This window comes from Miscanthus floridulus, chromosome 2 (assembly GCF_019320115.1).
Source record: "Miscanthus floridulus cultivar M001 chromosome 2, ASM1932011v1, whole genome shotgun sequence".
Taxonomy (NCBI): domain Eukaryota; kingdom Viridiplantae; phylum Streptophyta; class Magnoliopsida; order Poales; family Poaceae; genus Miscanthus; species Miscanthus floridulus.
This window is the reverse complement of record NC_089581.1, coordinates 98,392,433-98,413,693: the sequence shown is the minus strand read 5'-3', so window position 1 is coordinate 98,413,693 and position 21,261 is coordinate 98,392,433. Positions and strand designations below refer to the sequence as shown.

The window sequence follows — 21,261 nt, the reverse complement described above, 5'->3', positions numbered from 1 at the left end:
CTGAACCCCAGTTTGACTCATAACAGGGGCTTTCTACTGTATTGGCAGTAAACTTGCCGATGGATTTGAACTGGGCGTTTGAACCGTAGGCATCTGGAAACCCCCTGGAGTTGGTTGCACAGTAGTAGTTGTGGCATATTGAGGCACTTGGGCCATCGGTGAAACAACCGATGGTATAGGAGCTTTACCTACTGCATCAAACATTTGAGGTAATCCAGGATTGAAAGCAGATGACTCCGGAGGCATACCATATCCCCACCAATTAGTAGGAATCTGGCTATTCTGAGACACAGGGCCTGACATAGCTGATGCCGATAGATCTGTACTAAGCTGAATTCGTCCTCCTGGTAGTACCGGATCTGATCGTACCGGTGTAGATTGAATATTAGGTAAGCCTGCCGATACTGGAGAAGAAGTAACTTCTATACCCACAATGGCCGAGGGAGCCGATGGAGTATTGACAGATGCCGGCTCTGGTTGGTGATAGGCAGGCCCAACATAATGCGGTGACGCTTGTCCTTCTTTGAGAGTTCAAACCACAGCATTATGAACAGTATTGGATAACACATTGGAATGATTAATCAAAGCATGATTTACTGCAGAATTAACCATCTCTTGAAGTTTACCAGGGTTGGAATCAAAGGTAACCTGCCGAGGCAACGACAAATCTTGCTTCTGGATAACTTGTCCACTCTTGTTCAGGCTAAATGATTTCAGACAAAGCTGCCTGTATTCTTCTACGGCCTTTTCCATAGCCTGCCTCTGTTCTTCCTTAAGATCTTCTTCTGATACCACGATAATGTTCCCCGCATCGATCTCGGAATTGAACATATTGATCGGATTGATTGGTCCCACCGAGCGTGCCAAAAGATGTGTTGATGCAAAAGTGGATCTGCAAACACAAAGGGCTAATACCCGAATCGGTATCCAAGGCGTGCTAGTCGATTTGACCTGTTAATCGACAAGGATGAAGATACGAGCACTTTGGTCCTGACAACAGCGATACGCCCGGAAGTCACGGCCAAGAGGTACTCACGCGGAACTCGAGGATCGCCGAAGGTTGCACTGAAGCGATGCAGCTCGCCGAATCAATGAGAACTTGTAAAGAGAAAATAATGCAAATTGACGAAGTCGTCGAAAAGTAAGTAGATGCAAATAGGAGTAAAAATTGGTTTTGATATTGATTGATATATATATTTACATTGCCCCTCACTCCATATTTATACCCTGATCTAAAGAAACACAACCAAACACAACTAGGACACCAAGCCCATATCTAAGGAAACACGTGACTCTTACATGAATCATACTCTAACAAATATAGAAAAAGAAATCAACTCCTATCTATTTCCCTGTCCGCCTTAATTACGATGGAAATCTCACTGTCCTTCCTCCCATCGGCATACCCCCTGTCTCATCGACAATAGTCTTCAAGTCTTCCCTTCATCGGCATACTCCCTATTTCATCGACAGTAGTCTTCAAGCCTCCCTTTATCGGCATCACCAGCTATCGGCAACCATCTTTACAAGCTGGCTTTCATCGGCTATCAAAGTATACAGTAACTTTCCCCTTACCGATTAGTCCACTCCGAACATTTTAACACATGCAAAAAACGATGTCAACAGGACGTAAGTCTTGGCTCGTCGCGCAAGCCGCCGGGCCTCGGTTCTGTCCGCAGGAAGCTCTCCTCGAACGAGGCGATCAAGGAAAGGGACTCGCTAGTCCGTTCCTTGGTCGGCCTTGGGAGGCTCTGCGTCAATCGCCATGGCCTCGGGCTCGACTGGCGGGGTCTCGGTGGTAGAGGGGGCCTCGGGCCCTGCGTTGGGCTCGGCCGATATGCCCTCTTCCGTCGCCGAGGCATAGTCGACGGATGGCTTGTGGAGGTCTCTGGCGAAGACGTTCGGGGGGACCAGGGCCCATGCCGACGCCATCTTTGCCAGTTCGTCCGCGGCCTCGTTGAACTTTCGCGCAACATGGTTGAGTTCGAGACCGTCGAACTTGTTCTCCAGGCGACGTACTATCGCGCAGTACGCCTTCATTTTGGGGTCATGGCAGCTTGACTCTTTCATCACCTGATCGACGACGAGCTGGGAATCACCTCGGGGGCCTCGTCCTTCTGCTTCCCCTTAGCATCGTTGTTGGGGAAGATGGCCCCAACCGCCTCTTCGCCCGAGGTGAAGTTGGTGGCGATGTCGAGGAGTGCGGCCGCTGTGGTTGGTACGTTCTGACCCAATTCTCGGACCAGGTCTCGGCAGGAGGTGCCAGAGAGGAATGCTTGGATGATTTCTGAGTCACCGACGCGGGGCAACTCGGTGCATTTCTTGGAGAAGCGCCGGATGAAATCTCGAAGAGATTCGTCTGGCTTCTGGCGGCAACCTTTGAGGTCCCAGGAGTTCTCAGGGCGCACATAGGTGCCCTGGAAATTCCTGACGAAGACCCTCACCAAGTCGTGCCAGTCGTGGATCTGTGTGGGAGGAAGGTGTTCGAGCTAGGCTCACGTTGAGTCTGACAAGAACAAAGGGAGGTTGCGGATGATGAGCAGGTCATCTTCCGCACCACCTAGCTGATAAGCCAGGCGATAATCGGCTAGCCATAGCTCAGGGTTCGTCTCGCCGCTATACTTTGTGAGGTTGGCAGGTTGCCGGAACCGGGCTGGGAAGTGAGCGTTGCGAATGGCTCTACTAAAGACTCGAGGGCCAGGTGGCTCGGGAGAAGGACTGCGGTCCTCTTCACTGTCGTAGCGACCGCCTCGGTGTGGGTGGTAGCCCCGGGCAGCTCCGTCGCCGCGGCGCCGTCGCCTGCCAACTACTTCGTGGTCGCCTTGTGCCTCGTGCTGGTCTCCAGGTCGATCGCGCACCAAGGGGGCCCCGTTGGCCGTCGACGCGCGAGCGGGCTCGGGACGGACCGAGGCATCCTGGCCCCGGCGAGGTCGCGCCGTGGGTTGCTCCGAAGTGCCTCCGCGCTGGCGGGAGGCGGAACTTTTGGCCTGCTGTACCGCAACGGTCTCGAGGAGGTCGCGGAGCTCTTCGCGGACCCGTCGCCCCTCAGTGGTGGAGGGCTCAGGCATTGCTCAGACCAGCATCGCAGCCGCTATGACATTCTGGCTAGCCCGATTAAAGATTGGGGGTGGCTCTCCCCCCTCGTTGTCGTTGATGCGGTGATGGACATCGCGGGCCCTCCCTCGGGCTCCTCCACCCTCACCGCGCCCTTGCTGCTCCTACTCGAGAGTGTCCCGAAGCTGTTGCAAAAGGAGTCGGTCTTGTTCAACCTTGGCTTGAAGCTCGCGGAGCTGCTCCAGGTCTGGGCGTCGATGCCCCCCGCGGACGGGATTCTCGTTTCGTGCCGCCGGGGCTACGAGACGCGGAGGTGTGGCATCGTCCGCCCTTGCCTAGGGCGGGGAATGGTTGCCTGTCCTCTCGTCTTCTTCGCCCGCCCTTGGCATCCCGAGCCCGACATGGAAGCACTCACGAGATGGATCGTAAGTCCCTTCGTCGTTGGAGTCGGAATAGCCGAGGCAGTAGTCGCTCGCGGCCAAGAATTGGCGCAAAGCCCCAGGGTTGTGGAGTTCGGAGAAATCCACCCCGGGCCATGCCTCGTCCTCGTCCGAGGAGTCGGAGTGGGTGCTCAGGTCAAGAGCGAAGCGCTGGCGGTGTTCCGAGGGGTGCTCGTAAGCGGCAGTGTAGGCATAGGCATAAGAGGCGGTGGCATTCCTCAACCCAAAGGGGTATGGGGACGGTGCCATCTCCATATTCTGCCCCGCCGGGGTCAATTCTTCAGGGAGTGGTGGAGTGGAGCTAGATGACTGGGCATCGCCGCGAGCCACCGGCAATTTTCCTTTGTCCATGCTCAGGCCAGACAGGTCCCTAGCCAGGGACCCCGTACCAATAGCTGGTCGTAGGATATCGACGGGGAGTGGCGTGCCGCCCCGGGTTCGCATAGCGTCGGGGTGGCCTTCCTTGCGTCGTGCCTGGCGAGCGCGGCGAGAGCGGCCACCGCCTGCGCCTGGGCTACCGGGGCGTGACTTCATCGTCGGACGGTGGGGCTCAAGGGGTGAGGAGCACCATGTCGTACTCATGCCCTAGAGACATGAACTCTAGGCTCCCGAACCAAACTACGGTGCCGAGACGCAATGGTCGTATGGGGTTTGCCATCCGGGTCCTGCTAGGACGATAAAGCTAACACGCAGTGTCCCCTACCTAGCGCGCCAACTGTCGGTGTTTTGGAACCAGGGGTCCCTCAACCAACGAGTGAATTTGTGCTGCGTGCCCCTAATCCCGGATGGTGATGCAAAGAGACACAAGGTTTATACTGGTTCAGGCAATCGAGGCCCTACGTCCAGTCTGAGAGATCGATCTTCTGTTCCTTGCACCAGAGTGCTCGTAGTAGGGGGTTACAAGCTAGGTGAGAGAGGGAGCTAGCCCCAGGTCTCGGCGAGGGTGGTGCGGGCTGCTTGAGGCGTTGTTCTCAAGCAGCGTAGAAGTGTGTAGTTCTATCGGTGTGTTCGTCTTTTTCCGTCCTCTCCCTAGGAATGGCACCGGTCCCTCCCTTTTATACTCTAAGGGAGAACCAGGGACGTCCATACATAGCGCTCTATAACTGGGGGTGGCGTGTCCGAGCCCTGTATCTGGCCACTGTTGTGGTATGATCGATGGAGTGGCCCCGTCCTTGTCGTGCAGAAGTGACACGCCAGTCATACTTGATCTTGTGCGTCGTGGGGCTCCAGTACAGCTTGATGCAGGACATGGCGGGCGACATGCTGGTCATCGTGCGATGACGTCGTAGGGAGCTGTGGCTCTATAGATGCCAAGGCCGAGCCATCGCGGGGGGCTCGGCGGACATGGATCCTCAGGCTGCCGTGCCCCTGAAGCAAACTGCCGAGGCCTTGGGGGGAATTATTGGTCCTGGGTACTGATTCCGAGGCCACAGTATCCCAGACGTGGCTCCCCACGCTGCGTTGTTCTCGGAGCAGGAGTTGGCAGCACAGTGAGGCATGGGCGTCAACCATGTGCATAGTGGTTAGCACAGTGGCGGGTAACCCCTGCCCAGTACGGGCGACGTGCTGGTCATCGTGCGATGACGTCGTAGGGAGCTGTGTCTCTGCAGATGCCGAGGCCGAGCCATCGCGGGGGGCTCGGCGGACATGGATCCTCAAGCTGCAGAGCCCCTGAAGCAAACTGCCGAGGCCTTGGAGGGAATTATTGGTCCTGGGTACTGATTCCGAGGCCACAGTATCCCAGACGTGGCTCCCCACGCTGCGTTGTTCTCGGAGCAGGAGTTGGCAGCACAGTGAGGTATGGGCGTCAACCATGTGCATAGTGGTTAGCACAGTGGCGGGTAACCCCTGCCCAGTCCTGCCTCCTGTCCCGTCGGCCATTCCGCTGTACTGTGCCGAGCACACGGCCGATGTCAGGGGCAGCAGTTGGCTGAGTTAATGCGACACGACGTTTTGTCAGAGGGACGGGTGAAGGAAGAGGCAGTGGAGTGCTGCCGAGCTCGCCTCGCGCGAGACGGAGGGTCGGCGGCCCGGGCGAGGCCTGCGATGAGAGGGGGTCGGCCGAGGCCTTTGGTGGGGGATCGCCCGAGGTCAGCGGTGAGGGGGCCTCGGGCGAGTTGGAGAATCGGCCGAGGCCAGCGGTGTTTAGCTGGTTTCGACTTTTACGAAGTCTAAGCAGTCGTTTTTTAGTTCTTGCTTAGGGTACCCCTTCTCACTGTATCCGACAGATGGCGTCTCCGCAACTATAGTGCGTGGCTAGAACCAAACAACATGTCTATCTATTGGACGGATGCGCGGGTGCTAGGCAGGTAGGATGTTAAAAATTTTGTTTACCACCGGCGGCGTGCAGTCTGGCCTTTTAACCTTGGGACTAGATAGCATGTTCATGCGTTACTACGGAATAACTAATAATTTATACTAAAAACACACAGATCGCACGATAAGATAACAATACTGTAAAAATTAAATATCAATGTTAAAGTAACAGTTAATCAAAAAAGCAAAGTTTGTGAAATTAACCGTCACGAAGAGCGCGGCGTCACAGGCTTACAAACTCTATTTTATAGACATTTCCGTGATGCGCCTAAGATAATGTTTTATATCGGCAGGAAGAAATCTCCGATATCCATTTCTTTCATGCGCCAATAAATCCACGAATAAGTTCTGCCGCATCGTCATACCATCCTATACACAGGCTCGAGTATATATGTCAATATTAGTGCATGTCGCATGGGTAATACTGCGTCTCTTGAAAAATCTTCCACAAAAACTAAAAACAAAGTGTTATACTCACCGTATAAATATGTGTGGTTTTTGGTCTATTCCACGTAGACATATACTGTAGAATAAGATATCCACTTAAGTGTCTATGGCAAGATTCACGATCAGCGATATATAGAAATAGTTAAATCGTAGGTATTATTATTGCAAACTATAGTGACTCTGCGTTAGTTACCCATCTATGTCCTCTGCAATGTTTTCTTTCCGTCTGAATTTCCATTTGAAGACATCGTCATTCCATCCAGGAATATGTACATTCACTATGGCCATATAGTTGAAGCTAAATCCAAGAGTGTACTTGGCATATATCAACGCTGGTGTATCTTTACACCACTCTTCAACAGGTCTAGGTTTAATCATGATAAGCATCTTTTCCCGCTGATCGAAAACATAAAGCATATATTTTCGAACGTGCAGCCATGGCAAAAGGAACTACAAACATGGTAGCGATTAGAATAATATATAGGAAACAAGTAATAAAAGTAGGAGCAAGCGACTTACGTATCTGCACTGTGCTAAGTTATATTCCATATCCTCACATACACCAATCGCAGCAGCCATTTCTTTCGTATTGTATTTTTATACGGAATTCTAGCATTTTTGTTAAAGCACATATTTTTCTAAAAGAGAAGGATATTGAGAGTCAGGATTAGTATAACTTGGCCTGCTGACCACAATGGTCACCGCAATCTCCTACTATCTTCGCTAATTTCTTTCTTCTTCTTTCTAGTGTTCTGCAAAAAGAAAATGCAAGTGGTGAGGTAACTTGACCATATTTGTATACATACTGCAGGAGAGGCCGAGGAATAGTCGGTCTCCGTCGTGTAATCATTTCAACTCGGATTAAAGTAGTTCTCTTTGTGATAGTTTCACAGTGTCGAGCTCTACGTAGCACTGCTAACGTTCTTCATATCTCTTAATAATTATAAATTTATTGATTAAAATATTAATTTGATGAAAAATTGTCCGTTATCCAATTGAGTTTCTAATTAATCATATCAGCACATATTATAGGTGATAAAGATCATGAAGTGTGTTTTATATTTTCTATGTTTTTAGTCTTGTAGATTTCATGAAAAAACTAATGACCCCGATGCAACAAAGGGAAATACAAAGGAGCTATCCTCCTGAATGCGCGGAACCAACGCCACTATGATCGTGCCATCCCACGACCACTGGTATGGTGTTGTTTAGCACTATTGTTCATTATTATCGCTAACTTGCTTCGTTGGTTTTATTCAAGTAATTTATGTTTGTAATTATGCAGGTGCTAATTCGGTTGATCCCACATTGGCACATGAGAAAAGTAGGGGAAGTCGACAAAACTCATGGTTTTGAGAACATACACGTGTGATAGTTATGAATGGTTACAAAACGAAATACGAACAAAACACTCAAAGTGTCATTTTTATAACAATAATATAACACATGTTCAATTTTCATTATGCCATCACACAAGTGTATATACAAACATCTCCGTGTAGAGTCTGATAAACCATTTAAAAATACCTAGGAACAACAACAAATATGGTATTAGTGAGATATTATTTGTACAATATAAATTGAATGAAAAAATGCATTGTATGCGTTAGTAATGTTCTGTTACCTCGCCTATGGCGTTAGAACCTCCTTAAATACAATATTCTTTGTGAAAGTTCCATCCGCTATTGAGGTCTTCTTATCCTTATCTTTTTTATTTGACGCATTCTTATTTCTTTTCTCTCGGCATTCTTTTTAGCATTTTTCTTCTCCATCTTTTTGGCCTCCTTCTTTTATGCCTCCGCATCAGGCAAGAGGGCAAGGATCTTAATATTAGTTCTTGACGTGGCTCTAGACATCGCAACATACAACTGACCATGGGAGAACACCGGTGTGGGTAGGTACACACCCACGTTTGAGATAGTTTGGCTATGTGACTTGTTGACCATCATGGCAAAGCTCAGCCTGATAGGAAACTGCTTCCTCTTAAACTAGAACAGGAACATCTCATCATCAGACGGGCATAGCGGTATTCAAGGAAGGAATACCTGCTTCCCAGCATGTTGCCCCACCATGATTTTTGCATCAATTGTATTTCTTCAGAACCCCCGCACCACTAGCCTTGTACCATTGCATAGCCCATTGGCAGGGTCAATATTCCTAAGCAATATGACAGGACACCCGAGCTTGAACTTCAAGACATGTGGAGGCAGCCCGTTGGGGGTCAAACTGTTAAGGAACTCCGATGGATAGTAGTTATGTGGATCATCTACCGTGGAGTCAAAACTGTGATACACCGTCTCGCCGCCCTAGAACATATCAATCATTTTCATATTGATCATGTCCACCCAATCGTTACGTGTAGATAAAATCACTCTGGTGGTGATGTAGTCTTTGTCTGCCATGTTTGCATTTAGATCTAGAAAGATGATGTCGATCAATGTATGAAGATCTTTCTCAGCATCGCCAGGAGTATGGGGCACATATCTCGTCTAGAATACATACATTGCCATCTCTGCTAACCTCTTCCATTCCACCACCAATGCACAATAGATAATCTACAAACCATGGGTCACTCTGAGCCCTCATGTTGCGGACGAGCTTTAGGTGGCGCACGGATTTCCAAAGATACAACCTTCGTAGAGAAACACCGACTATTTGAGCTCTGGATCCTTTTCGCACAATAGGGAGGACTTGTCTGAAATCCCCACTAAGGACAATAGTCTTCCCACCAAACGGTAGGTTTAACCGGCCCATTATATCCCATAGGTTGTTTGTCTAGTGCTTCCACATTTTGCCTCTTTGTCATAGATGCCTTGTCCCAAATTATGAGAGCTGCTTGCTGCAACAACTTGGCAGTACCACTCTGTTTCGTGAACCTACAACAACTGCCCTCCTGAAGAGTGAGGGGTATCTTGAAATGCAAGTGGGCCATCCTCCCGCCTAGCATTATGGCTGTTGTGACTCCAGATGTAGCTGTAGCCACGGCAAGCTTGTCCTGGCTACGTAGTTTTGCGAGAAGTGCCCTATACAAAAATGTATTTCCCGTCCTGCTAGGTTCATCCACAAAGAATAGCCCGCCTTGTTTGCTGTAGTCAGTGGCCATTATCTCATCATAGGTAGACATTTGCTCGACGTTGAGTGAGTCGCACAATAGCACATCTTTGGGATTCTGCTCGATGCTAGCTTCCTCAAATATCTCACGAGGAATATGGCTGGCATCGTCGTATGAGTGATCAATATCTAGAAGAGGAAATGACCTTATGTCGTCCCCCATAGACTGTAGCATGTTTCTAATGTCTATCAAAACCATTTGTTGCACTAGATCCGAGGATGGATGATTGCAGCTGTAGTCCTCTAACATTGCATCATAGTGTTTTTTCCACAACCCCATCACATCATGCGGCTCATAGAATACCAATATTGTTGTAAATAGCCTTCGCAGAGAGGAAGGCATTTGGAAGAAAGTAGCTTCAGTTAGACATTAATCTAGTGTATTGTCTTCTTCGATTAGACCCCTCCTTTCTACAGTTTCATGAAATGAAGGCAGTAGCACGCCATCAACCACCCTAAGGTGTTCGTATGAGGTAGCACCAGCAACATTGTTTAAGAGAACACAAAGAAAGTAGCATTCTCCCTCAGCAGGATGGGCCAAGATGACTCTGCCAACTTGGAAAACAGAGTTTTTCCTTTTCTGCCATAATTTACCATCAAACTGCTAGGTAAAATGCTCTGGGAAGTCCCGATACAAGATTCTACGAGCTTCCTCATGCATCCTGTTTGCCTTGAAGTATGCTATCAGCATGGACTCTTCTACACCTGGCCTATTAACGATCCATACGACCTTGTCCTATTTATGAAATGCCACCATGTGCATGTCGGGTAGATGAAGCTGTAGCTGCTGTACTAGTGGATGGTTCTTGCTCAAGTCAAAGCCATATATCCTCCACAGTGCTTCTAGAGGCGTCACCCACCGGGCATCTCTATACTACTTGATCTCATCAATGTTGCCTTTCTTGTCTGCTTTGTCAGTCTCCCTCATCACCACCAATGCCCTGTCATGTCCCTTGTATATGTACTTGAACAGATACTTTACTGATTTGATGCTCCCATAGGCCTCAACATTTATATGGCAGTTGAAGGTACATAGTAGCCAAGGGTTGTAAGGAACAACCCATTGATTGTCCAGGTAATGGCCTCAAACTTTTTGTGTATGGCCGTCATTACGTCGCCGATAGATGGGGTACGAATCCTTTTCCTGTGATGTGGCCTCACAGAATGGGCGCATGTAATGGTTTTTGCATGACCCGCCGCCCACCATGAGTGGATAGTATGGATTAAGCATCCCACAAGGACCATGCATCATATGCTTCGTGACCATATTGTATAGCTCAGGGTACATTTTCTTGTTTGGTAGCTCTGTAGTGATGATCATGTCATATTGCTCTAGACATGTGAGTTTGTACTTCCGTTCCATTGTTAGCAAGAAGTGTGCATGCGACAAGCCCCTCTTCTAGAACTCCACTACATATACGTAGGCCTTCACCTTTCCAAGTATGTCTTTCTCCATCAACATTTTTCTCATCACCTCTAACTTTGCTCTAAAGACTCGTGTGACAAGATCTGGGCGGTCCTATGGTGTCTGACCTGAATAAAGTTCATTCTTGATCTCATCCCAGTTAGGGTTGCACAGCATTGTGAGGAAGATATCAGGTTTACTGTACTTTCACACCAGAGCCATTGCATCCATGTACCGGCACCTCATATCACAGGGTCCTTCGATGAATGACAAAGATAGGACAGTATGCCTTCCGACATTCTCAGCAGATCCTTCACCCAAATGATGTTGTCCACCAGGCCTTGGTATAGGTCAGCCCTCAAAGTATCTTGATTGTTCCTCATGTAGTCTAAACATGAGCTATCAATCTTGATGTAGGTGTCGATGGCAAATTGCTAGAAAAGACACTGGCCATAGAGTATTGGATTAAATATCCCTGGCCGCATCTGGAACTTGTTGCAGTAGTAGTCGCACACGGAGACACATGTATTCGCAACAGGTTCTATAGGGAGACATTGTTCAAATTAGTATCATGAGTTAATAGAAAAGAGTTTATATTGCATTATTGAAAAGAGTTCAAGTTACCTCCATCATCATCATCATCATTCTCAGCACGCTTTTTGCGGATTGCTCGAGCTCGATCAACTTGAGCCATAGTCACACCCACTTTTGGAATGCAGTTGTGCCACCCAAGCTCACCCATTGGAAAGAACACCGGGTATGACAGTGGGTCATAGCATGCATTATATGAGCGGATGCCATGTATAGACCGATCCTTCCCTTGCAGGAGAACACTATGCTTGAATTGGCCATGATGCTCACTCCCCTCAACCCAGACGGCGACCACCTCTGATGTCAATGGCATGTTATATGTTCTCTGGTCAAGCCGCTGGTCAAGGTTCAACTCAACCCGGTAATCCTCGAGGTTTCCAACATGTCCCATACTCCTTAGTTGCTGAGAGTAGGGATTCCCATTAAAAATACTAACCAATTGCTATATAACTTCTCTGTCTTTTTGGGCGCATTGCTCACGGCACTTGCTCATCTGATGCTCAAGGGATGGATCGTCATCGTAAAAATAAAGCTTGAGGTGTCTCTTTTTGACACCCTCCTCTTTACCAAATGATCATATGTTATGGTAAATCTAGCCATGGGCACAGAACATGTAGACACCGCAGATTCGCATGTTAATGGTCACACGATCTAGGTGGCAGTACAGAGAAGTGAAAGAGAAGTGGCCATTGAAATATCTGATGTTTGCACGAAAGTGCCTAGCATAAGCGTCTGAGCTTGACCACAACCTCATGAGCTCTAGTGGTGTCTCAGGAGTTGAAATATGAATCTTGCCACCCCTACAACAGAATCCTAGCGGTTCACCCTCGATTTTTTTGCATTGCAGTGTTCGCAGTTCAGCACCGATGGTAGCATGTGCGACTCTGATGGGACATTAGCGTAAACCTTGTCATGTGGATCCAGGACATCAGGCTCACTGTTCTCTTACTCATTCATGTTGAGATTGTGCTCGACGTCAGTTCCACCCTCGTCGTCTTCTAACAAAATGTTGATGTGTTACGCGTTGAAAGAAAGTTTGTGAAAAAATTATTTTGACTATTACACGGTGTACCTTGTCCGGCGAAAAAGTACGCTTCATCTTCTTCCTCGTCCTCCTCAAATATGACATCCTGATCATAGTGTGTGCAACACGGAACATATATGATGAGAGAAACATAATGGCATACAAAAAGAACAAAAAGGGATAAATTTAATAAAGAAAATACCATCCTTGACTATAGAGTCTGGTGTATCAGCTTATGCACCGTTTGGAGGCATTGAAGAGGTACCGTCAACTACAGACGGTTGTGTCTATGCACCTATGCAATTATTAGGTGGTGGAACTAGAGTTTCCTAGGTGACACCATCTGTAGTAAGAAAAGGTATGAGTTTTTAAAATAGGAGGGCGAAGGTGAAAGTACCAACAATATATAGTGATCAAGGCTAATTACCGTTGTAAACCACACTTGGTTGAGTTAGGTCATTCGAATCATTGCACTTTTCATCCACACACCCTCTAGCCCTTCTTCTAATGTTTGCTTCAAAGCCCGATTGCGACGGGATAGAAGGGCATTTCTCTCTCCAGTGGTCACTCGGTGCCTATGTATGGTCTGTGCCACAACCACTTTAGGGGTCTAGACTTATGGATTTTGAACTATAGTTGGCGCGATGTCAACAGGCGTGCCCATCAATTCACATAATTCCATATCGTGTGAAGGTGCTTTAGGCGATTGAGGTGAAGAAGGCAAACTAAGCTTATGGTTAAAGTGAGGGCTCTCCATGGCGATTGAGTCCGGATGCAAATTATTGGCTCGGTGTTCTCTCATCATCATATTGTATTTTTTGTTGCTCTCTTTTTGTTTCAACTTCTTCTCTTGTGGAGTCATTTGCAGTTTTCTTGTAGCATTCTTAGTCGCATACAAGTCACGCCGCCTCTTGTTTATTAGCGCCTTTTGTTTAGGAGACAGTGTAGCCTGTCGTGCTCTATCTAGTTCATGCTTACGCTCTTTTGGACACGTGACAAATATTGTCGATGGAATTGGATGCATTTACAACACCTAAATGTAATAAGAAAAAGTATGGTCTCAATGTCTCATCGATGGACACACAATAATTCAAATTGTGTGATAATAAACTTTACACAATAGTGTCAGGTACAATGGTGTTCAAACTCCTTTAGTAACTAAAAACAAAGCCACGATTCTATAAAGGCGTACCCGTTTCATGAATAGTGTTGATATATGTCTCAGTTAAACTATCGTCAATATCACTAGGAGGGGGTGATTCCTCGTTTCCTCCGATGATTAAAGTGATAGGACTGTCTAAAATTTTATTGATATAATAAATATCCTACAGCACCACATAATTTTTTACTGTAAAGAAATCAATATTATTGCTATACCTGTTGACAGGGAAGTCTCCTTTGGAGTCATTTGTAGCATCTTTGCAGACTTTTTTGATGCCTTTTTTGTGCATACAAATCATGTCGTCTCTTATTTAGTAGCGCCCTTTCTTCAAGAGACATTGCAGCTTTTCTTGCTCTATCACGATCATGCTTACGCTCTTTTGGACACGTGACAAGCCGGTTGATGGGTCTAGGTGCATATCCAGAACCTATATATCATGGAATGACATCTTAATCAACGCATGCTAGGACGGTGTCTAAGCACACCTGTAAGAAACTAACACAGGCATGATTCACAAGAATATTAGGCAATGGATACAAAAGTGTACCCGTTTCATGAATAGTGCTGATATCTTGCTCACTATCAATGTCATGCACGTCATTAGTGCCACCAATGCAACTTAAAGGTTCCGTACCGTCTACAAATATAACCATATAATTAAAATTGAACCATACAATAAGCAAACTATGTCAACACGATAATTTCAGTCGCTGCACCAATAAATACTTTTATTAGAATAAGTAACCTGATAATTGTTGAAAGCCATTACTGTAGGTTGACTACCTATGGAGCCAGCCACTATTTTCGTCTGTTTCATTATGTGTATTCGCATCTGCAATACAAAACATAATAATTGTTATTAATTAAAACACGAATGGCAGTCAAAATGACACTCAACAATACCTCCATACCTGTTGAATGGGAAGCCATATTGTTTTCAAGATCAACATTCTCTTGGTTACTCATCTTATACCTCTGACGAGGTTTCTTGTTTCTTTCGGTCCCCTTTTCATCAGACATTGTTGCATACCATTCTCTCTCCCTCTATCTCTTCTGCTCATTACGATCCCCATCTAGTGGCACCAACCCTGATTTTGTATGATTCCCTTCAATAAAATTTGGTGAGGAGTTGAAAACATATAAACACAGAACATGTGGAGAGGCTGTAAAAGTTTATATGCCTCCATGTGTTGTATTTGTAAGGTCCCCCAAAGGTACCCGATTACCAGTTGGCCTTGGCGTGTCCATCAACACTACCAAACACTTTTAGCAATACTGTTCCTTTGAAATAATGTGTCCAATTCAATATGGACAAGTGAAAAGCAGTGCAAGCTAGGTGGCTGTAGGGGAAATAAAGAATCAAAGAAAAGACCATAAATTTAGTATCGTTGCTACATCTGAATATTTTTGTTCATGTTTTACTACTTAGAAATGTATTCAGGAAGTGCTTTGACTTTTGGAAAAAAAAGTGGAGGACTTATCGCATCGGAGTTCCTAAGATGGAGGAGGCAGTGATGATGGAAAAACATGAGCATACAGTCCTATTCACTATATGACAACTCGGGGGATGAATGATATCCATAACCTGGTTGATTGATTGTCCTATAATCAATTGTTTTTCAATTATTCCATACTTGCTTTTACACTTGATTTCACAAAAAAAAATGAAACTATCATAATTAGATGACCGTAAGTTTGTAAACAGTGAATAACAAATTTCTGAACTGTTTCTCTAAAGAGTAAGCAATTTTAGATCATGTCTGTAGTAATCATAAAACATTTCGTCAATAGATCATGTCAATTTTGTTTCATTTCTTACAGCCACAAAAATGTTCAGATACGTACAAAAAAATGTTCAGATAAGTACACCTTTCATCGTGAAGATAGATGGCAGTCAGTACCAAGACATCTACGAGAATGTTCACTACAAGATCCTTGTGGTGAGATTGATCACTGTGGATGCCCCACCAACAGGAGTTGTCTGACCTGAACAGCAAAGCCATTAGCCATTTATTTTTATTTGCTATCCAGTTTCAAAATGTATAAAGTGCTATCCAAAAACACCTGAATAATACATGTGACAAGGCAATGCAACCTCTGTTCAAATGAATAGCTTTCCAATCTGAACCCATAAATTATCTTTAAAGTATTATAAGATGTTCCCAGCAGCTGATTTTTCTATATACTCATTAGAAGGCAAAGAATTTCTATTGAGTTGTCAGATCTAGCATGCATTCCTCTCAACTCTATACAGATCATGAAGAAGACAATGGCCTAGATGCATGCATCCATCTCCTTGTTCCTATCACCAATCCGGACCAAGCCTAACCCCCAATGCGACCGCCCGCATTGCTCATGTGTTGGAAAATCGCTCAGGATTTTTTGTCACTAATGGAAAATAGGAGGCATATTTTCATCAGCATCTTGGACTGCAGAGATCATTGTCCTGAACTCATCGCATCTTGACTACACATTGAAGTCAGTCAACCAGAGAATAATATAAGTAGGAAACAATCATCTGATATTGCCCAGTTATATCTTCAGTTGAAAAAGAGGTAGAACATACATATGAATGGATACGATTTTGCTGTTTTGGTTTTGGTTATGCTTCTTATTTGTAATACTAAATGATAAATAATTTGTGCAGGCTTACAATGATACAGACGTCAAGTCATAATTATCTAGGTATAAATTGTTATAACTTCACCCCTCGGATACAACAATGTGAGTTCTCATTGTCCTTGGCGCATTCTCTTTGTTTAAAGTGCTCAACCATGCATAGGGGTTAGCACAGTGGCGGGTACCCCTGCCCATACGGGCGACGGGCTGGTCATCGTGCGATGACGTCGTAGGGAGCTGTGTCTCTGCAGATGCCGAGGCCGAGCCATCGCGGGGGGCTCGGCGGACATGGATCCCTCAAGCTGCAGAGCCCCTGAAGCAAACTGCCGGAGGCCTTGGAGGGAATTATTGGTCCTGGGTACTGATTCCGAGGCCACAGTATCCCAGACGTGGCTCCCCACGCTGCGTTGTTCTCGGAGCAGGAGTTGGCAGCACAGTGAGGTATGGGCGTCAACCATGTGCATAGTGGTTAGCACAGTGGCGGGTAACCCCTGCCCAGTCCTGCCTCCTGTCCCGTCGGCCATTCCGCTGTACTGTGCCGAGCACACGGCCGATGTCAGGGGCAGCAGTTGGCTGAGTTAATGCGACACGACGTTTTGTCAGAGGGGACGGGTGAAGGAAGAGGCAGTGGAGTGCTGCCGAGCTCGCCTCGCGCGAGACGGAGGGTCGGCGGCCCGGGCGAGGCCTGCGATGAGAGGGGGGTCGGCCGAGGCCTTTGGTGGGGGATCGCCCGAGGTCAGCGGTGAGGGGGCCTCGGGCGAGTTGGAGAATCGGCCGAGGCCAGCGGTGTTTAGCTGGTTTCGACTTTTACGAAGTCTAAGCAGTCGTTTTTTAGTTCTTGCTTAGGGGTACCCCTTCTCACTGTATCCGACAGATGGCGTCTCCGCAACTATAGTGCGTGGCTAGAACCAAACGACATGTCTATCTATTGGACGGATGCGCGGGCGCTAGGCAGGTAGGATGTTAAAATTTTGTTTACCACCGGCGGCGTGCAGTCTGGCCTTTTAACCTTGGGACTAGACAGCGTGTTCGTGCGTTACTACAAAATAACTAACAATTTATAATAAAAACACATAGATCGCACGATAAGATAACAATACTGTAAAAATTAAATATCAACGTTAAAGTAACAGTTAATCAAAAAAGCAAAGTTTGTGAAATTAACAGTCACGAAGAGCGCGGCGTCACAGGCTTACAAACTCTACTTTATAGACATTTCCGTGATACGCCTAAGATAATGTTTTATATCGGCAGGAAGAAATCTCCGATATCCATTTCTTTCATATGCCCAATAAATCCACGAATAAGTTCCGCCGCATCGTCATACCATCCTATACACAGGCTCGAGTATATATGTCAATATTAGTGCATGTCCATGAGTAATACTGCGTCTCTTGAAAAATCTTCCACAAAAACTAAAAACAAAGTGTTATACTCACCGTATAAATATGTGTGGTTTTTGGTCTATTCCACGTAGACATATACTGTAGAATAAGATATCCACTTAAGTATCTATGGCAAAATTCACGATCAGCGATATATAGAAATAGTTAAATCGTAGGTATTATTATTGCAAGCCATAGTGACTCTGCATTAGTTACCCATCTATGTCCTCTGCAATGTTTTCTTCCCGTCTGAATTTCCATTTGAAGACATCGTCATTCCATCCAGGAATATGTACATTCACTATGGCCGTGTAGTTGAAGCTAAATCCAAGAGTGTACTTGGCATATATCAACGCTGGTGTATCTTTACACCACTCTTCAACAGGTCTAGGGTTAATCATGATAAGCATCTTTTCCCGCTGATCGAAAACATAAAGCATATATTTTCGAACGTGCAACCATGGCACAAGGAACTACAAACATGATAGCGATTAGAATAATATATAGGAAACAAGTAATAAAAGTAGGAGCAACGTATCTGCACTATGCTAAGTTATATTCCATATCCTCACATACACCAATCGCAGCAGCCATTTCTTTCGTATTGTATTTTTATACAGAATTCTAGCATTTTTGTTAAAGCACATATTTTTCTAAAAGAGAAGAATATTGAGAGTCAGAATTAGTATAACTTGGCCTGCTGACCACAACGGTCACCGCAATCTCCTACTATCTTCGCTAATTTCTTTCTTCTTTTTTCTAGTGTTCTGCAAAAAGAAAATGCAAGCGGTGAGGTAACTTGACCATATTTGTATACATACTGTAGGAGAGGCCGAGGAATAGTCAGTCTCCGCCGTGTAATCATTTCAACTCGGATTAAAGTAGTTCTCTTTGTGATAGTTTCATAGTGTCGAGCTCTACGTAGCACTGCTAACGTTCTTCATATCTCTTAATAATTATAAATTTATTGATTAAAATATTAATTTGATGAAAAATTGTCCGTTATCCAATTGAGTTTCTAATTAATCATATCAGCACATATTATAGGTGATAAAGATCATGAAGTGTGTTTTATATTTTCTATGTTTTTAGTCTTGTAGATTTCATGAAAAAACTAATGACCCCGATGCAACAAAGGGAAATACAAAGGAGCTATCCTCCTGAATGCGCGGAACCAACGCCACTATGATCGTGCCATCCCACGACCACTGGTATGGTGTTGTTTAGCACTATTGTTCATTATTATCGCTAACTTGCTTCGTTGGTTTTATTCAAGTAATTTATGTTTGTAATTATGCATGTGCTAATTCGGTTGATCCCACATTGGCACATGAGAAAAGTAGGGGAAGTCGACAAAACTCATGGTTTTGAGAACATACACGTGTGATAGTTATGAATGGTTACAAAACGAAATACGAACAAAACACTCAAAGTGTCATTTTTATAACAATAATATAACACATGTTCAATTTTCATTATGCCATCACACAAGTGTATATACAAACATCTCCGTGTAGAGTCTGATAAACCATTTAAAAATACCTAGGAACAACAACAAATATGGCATTAGTGAGATATTATTTGTACAATATAAATTGAATGAAAAAAATGCATTGTATGCGTTAGTAATGTTCTGTTACCTCGCCTACGGCGTTAGAACCTCCTTAAATACAATATTCTTCGTGAAAGTTCCATCCGCTATTGAGGTCTTCTTATCCTTATCTTTTTTATTTGACGCATTCTTATTTCTTTTCTCTCGGCATTCTTTTTAGCATTTTTCTTCTCCATCTTTTTGGCCTCCTTCTTTTGTGCCTCCGCATCAGGCAAGAGGGCAAGGATCTTAATATTGGTTCTTGACGTGGCTCTAGACATCGCAACATACAACTGACCGTGGGAGAACACCGGTGTGGGTAGGTACACACCCACGTTTGAGATAGTTTCGGCTATGTGACTTGTTGACCATCATGGCAAAGCTCAGCCTGATAGGAAACTGCTTCCTCTTAAACTATAACAGGAACATCTCATCATCAGACGGGCATAGCGGTATTCGATGAAGGAATACCCGCTTCCCAGCATGTTGCCCCACCATGATTTTCGCATCAATTGTATTTCTTCAGAACCCCCGCACCACTAGCCTTGTACCAGTTGCATAGTCCATTGGCAGGGTCAATATTCCTAAGCAATATGACAGGACACCCGAGCTTGAACTTCAAGGACATGTGGAGGCAGCCCGTTGGGGGTCAAACTGTTAAGGAACTCAGATGGATAGTAGTTATGTGGATCATCTACCGTGGAGTCAAAACTGTGATACACCGTCTCGCCGCCCTAGAACATATCAATCATTTTCATATTGATCATGTCCACCCAATCGTTATGTGTAGATAAAATCGCTCTGGTGGTGATGTAGTCTTTGTCTGCCATGTTTGCATTTAGATCTGGAAAGATGATGTCGATCAATGTATGAAGATCTTTCTCAGCATCGCCAGGAGTACTGGGGCACATATCTCGTCTAGAATACATACATTGCCATCTCTGCTAACCTCTTCCATTCCACCACCAATGCACAATAGATAATCTACAAACCATGGGTCACTCTGAGCCCTCATGTTGCGGACGAGCTTTAGGTGGCGCACGGATTCCAAAGATACAACCTTCGTAGAGAAACACCGACTATTTGAGCTCTGGATCCTTTCCGCACAATAGGGAGGACTGTCTGAAATCCCCACTAAGGACAATAGTCTTCCCACCAAACGGTAGGTTTAACCAGGCCCATTATATCCCATAGGTTGTTTGTCTAGTGCTTCCACATTTTGCCTCTTTGTCATAGATGCCTTGTCCCAAATTATGAGAGCTGCTTGCTGCAACAACTTGGCAGTACCACTCTGTTTCAGTGAAGCTACAACAACTGCCCTCCTGAAGAGTGAGGGGTATCTTGAAATGCGAAGTGGGCCATCCTCCCGCCTGGCATTATGGCTGTTGTGACTCCAGATGTAGCTGTAGCCACGGCAAGCTTGTCCTGGCTACGTAGTTTTGCGAGAAGTGCCCTATACAAAAATGTATTTCCTGTCCTGCCAGGTCCATCCACAAAGAATAGCCCACCTTGTTTGCTGTAGTCAGCTGGCCATTATCTCATCATAGGTAGACATTTGCTCGGCGTTGAGTGAGTCGCACAATAGCACATCTTTGGGATTCTACTCGATGCTAGCTTCCTCAAATATCTCACGAGGAATATGGCTGGCATCGTCATATGAGTGATCAATATCTAGGAAGAGGAAATGACCTTATGTCATCCCCCATAGACTGTAGCATGTTTCTAATGTCTATCAAAACCATTTGTTGCACTAGATTCGAGGATGGATGATTGCGGCTGTTAGTCCTCTAACATTGCATCATAGTGTTTTTTCCACAACCCCATCACATCATGCGGCTCAGTAGAATACCAATATTGTTGTAAATAGCCTTCGCAGAGAGGAAGGCATCTAGAAGAAAGTAGCTTCCGTTAGACATTAATCTAGTGTATTGTCTTCTTCGATTAGACCCCTCCTTTCTACAGTTTCATGAAATGAAGGCAGTAGCACGCCATCAACCACCCTAAGGTGTTCGTATGAGGTAGCACCAGCAACATTGTTTAAGAGAACACGAAGAAAGTAGCATTCTCCCTCAGCAGGATGGGCCAAGATGACTCTGCCAACTTGGAAAACAGAGTT

At 45.6% G+C, this 21,261-nt stretch overlaps 2 pseudogenes; both read right to left on the bottom strand.

Moving 5' to 3' along the window:
* Positions 1–6,050: 6,050 nt before the first annotated feature.
* Positions 6,051–11,755, bottom strand: LOC136536815 (uncharacterized; annotated as a pseudogene).
* Positions 11,756–13,566: 1,811 nt separating this feature from the next.
* Positions 13,567–14,798, bottom strand: LOC136539249 (uncharacterized; annotated as a pseudogene).
* Between the last annotated feature and the right edge of the window lie 6,463 nt (positions 14,799–21,261).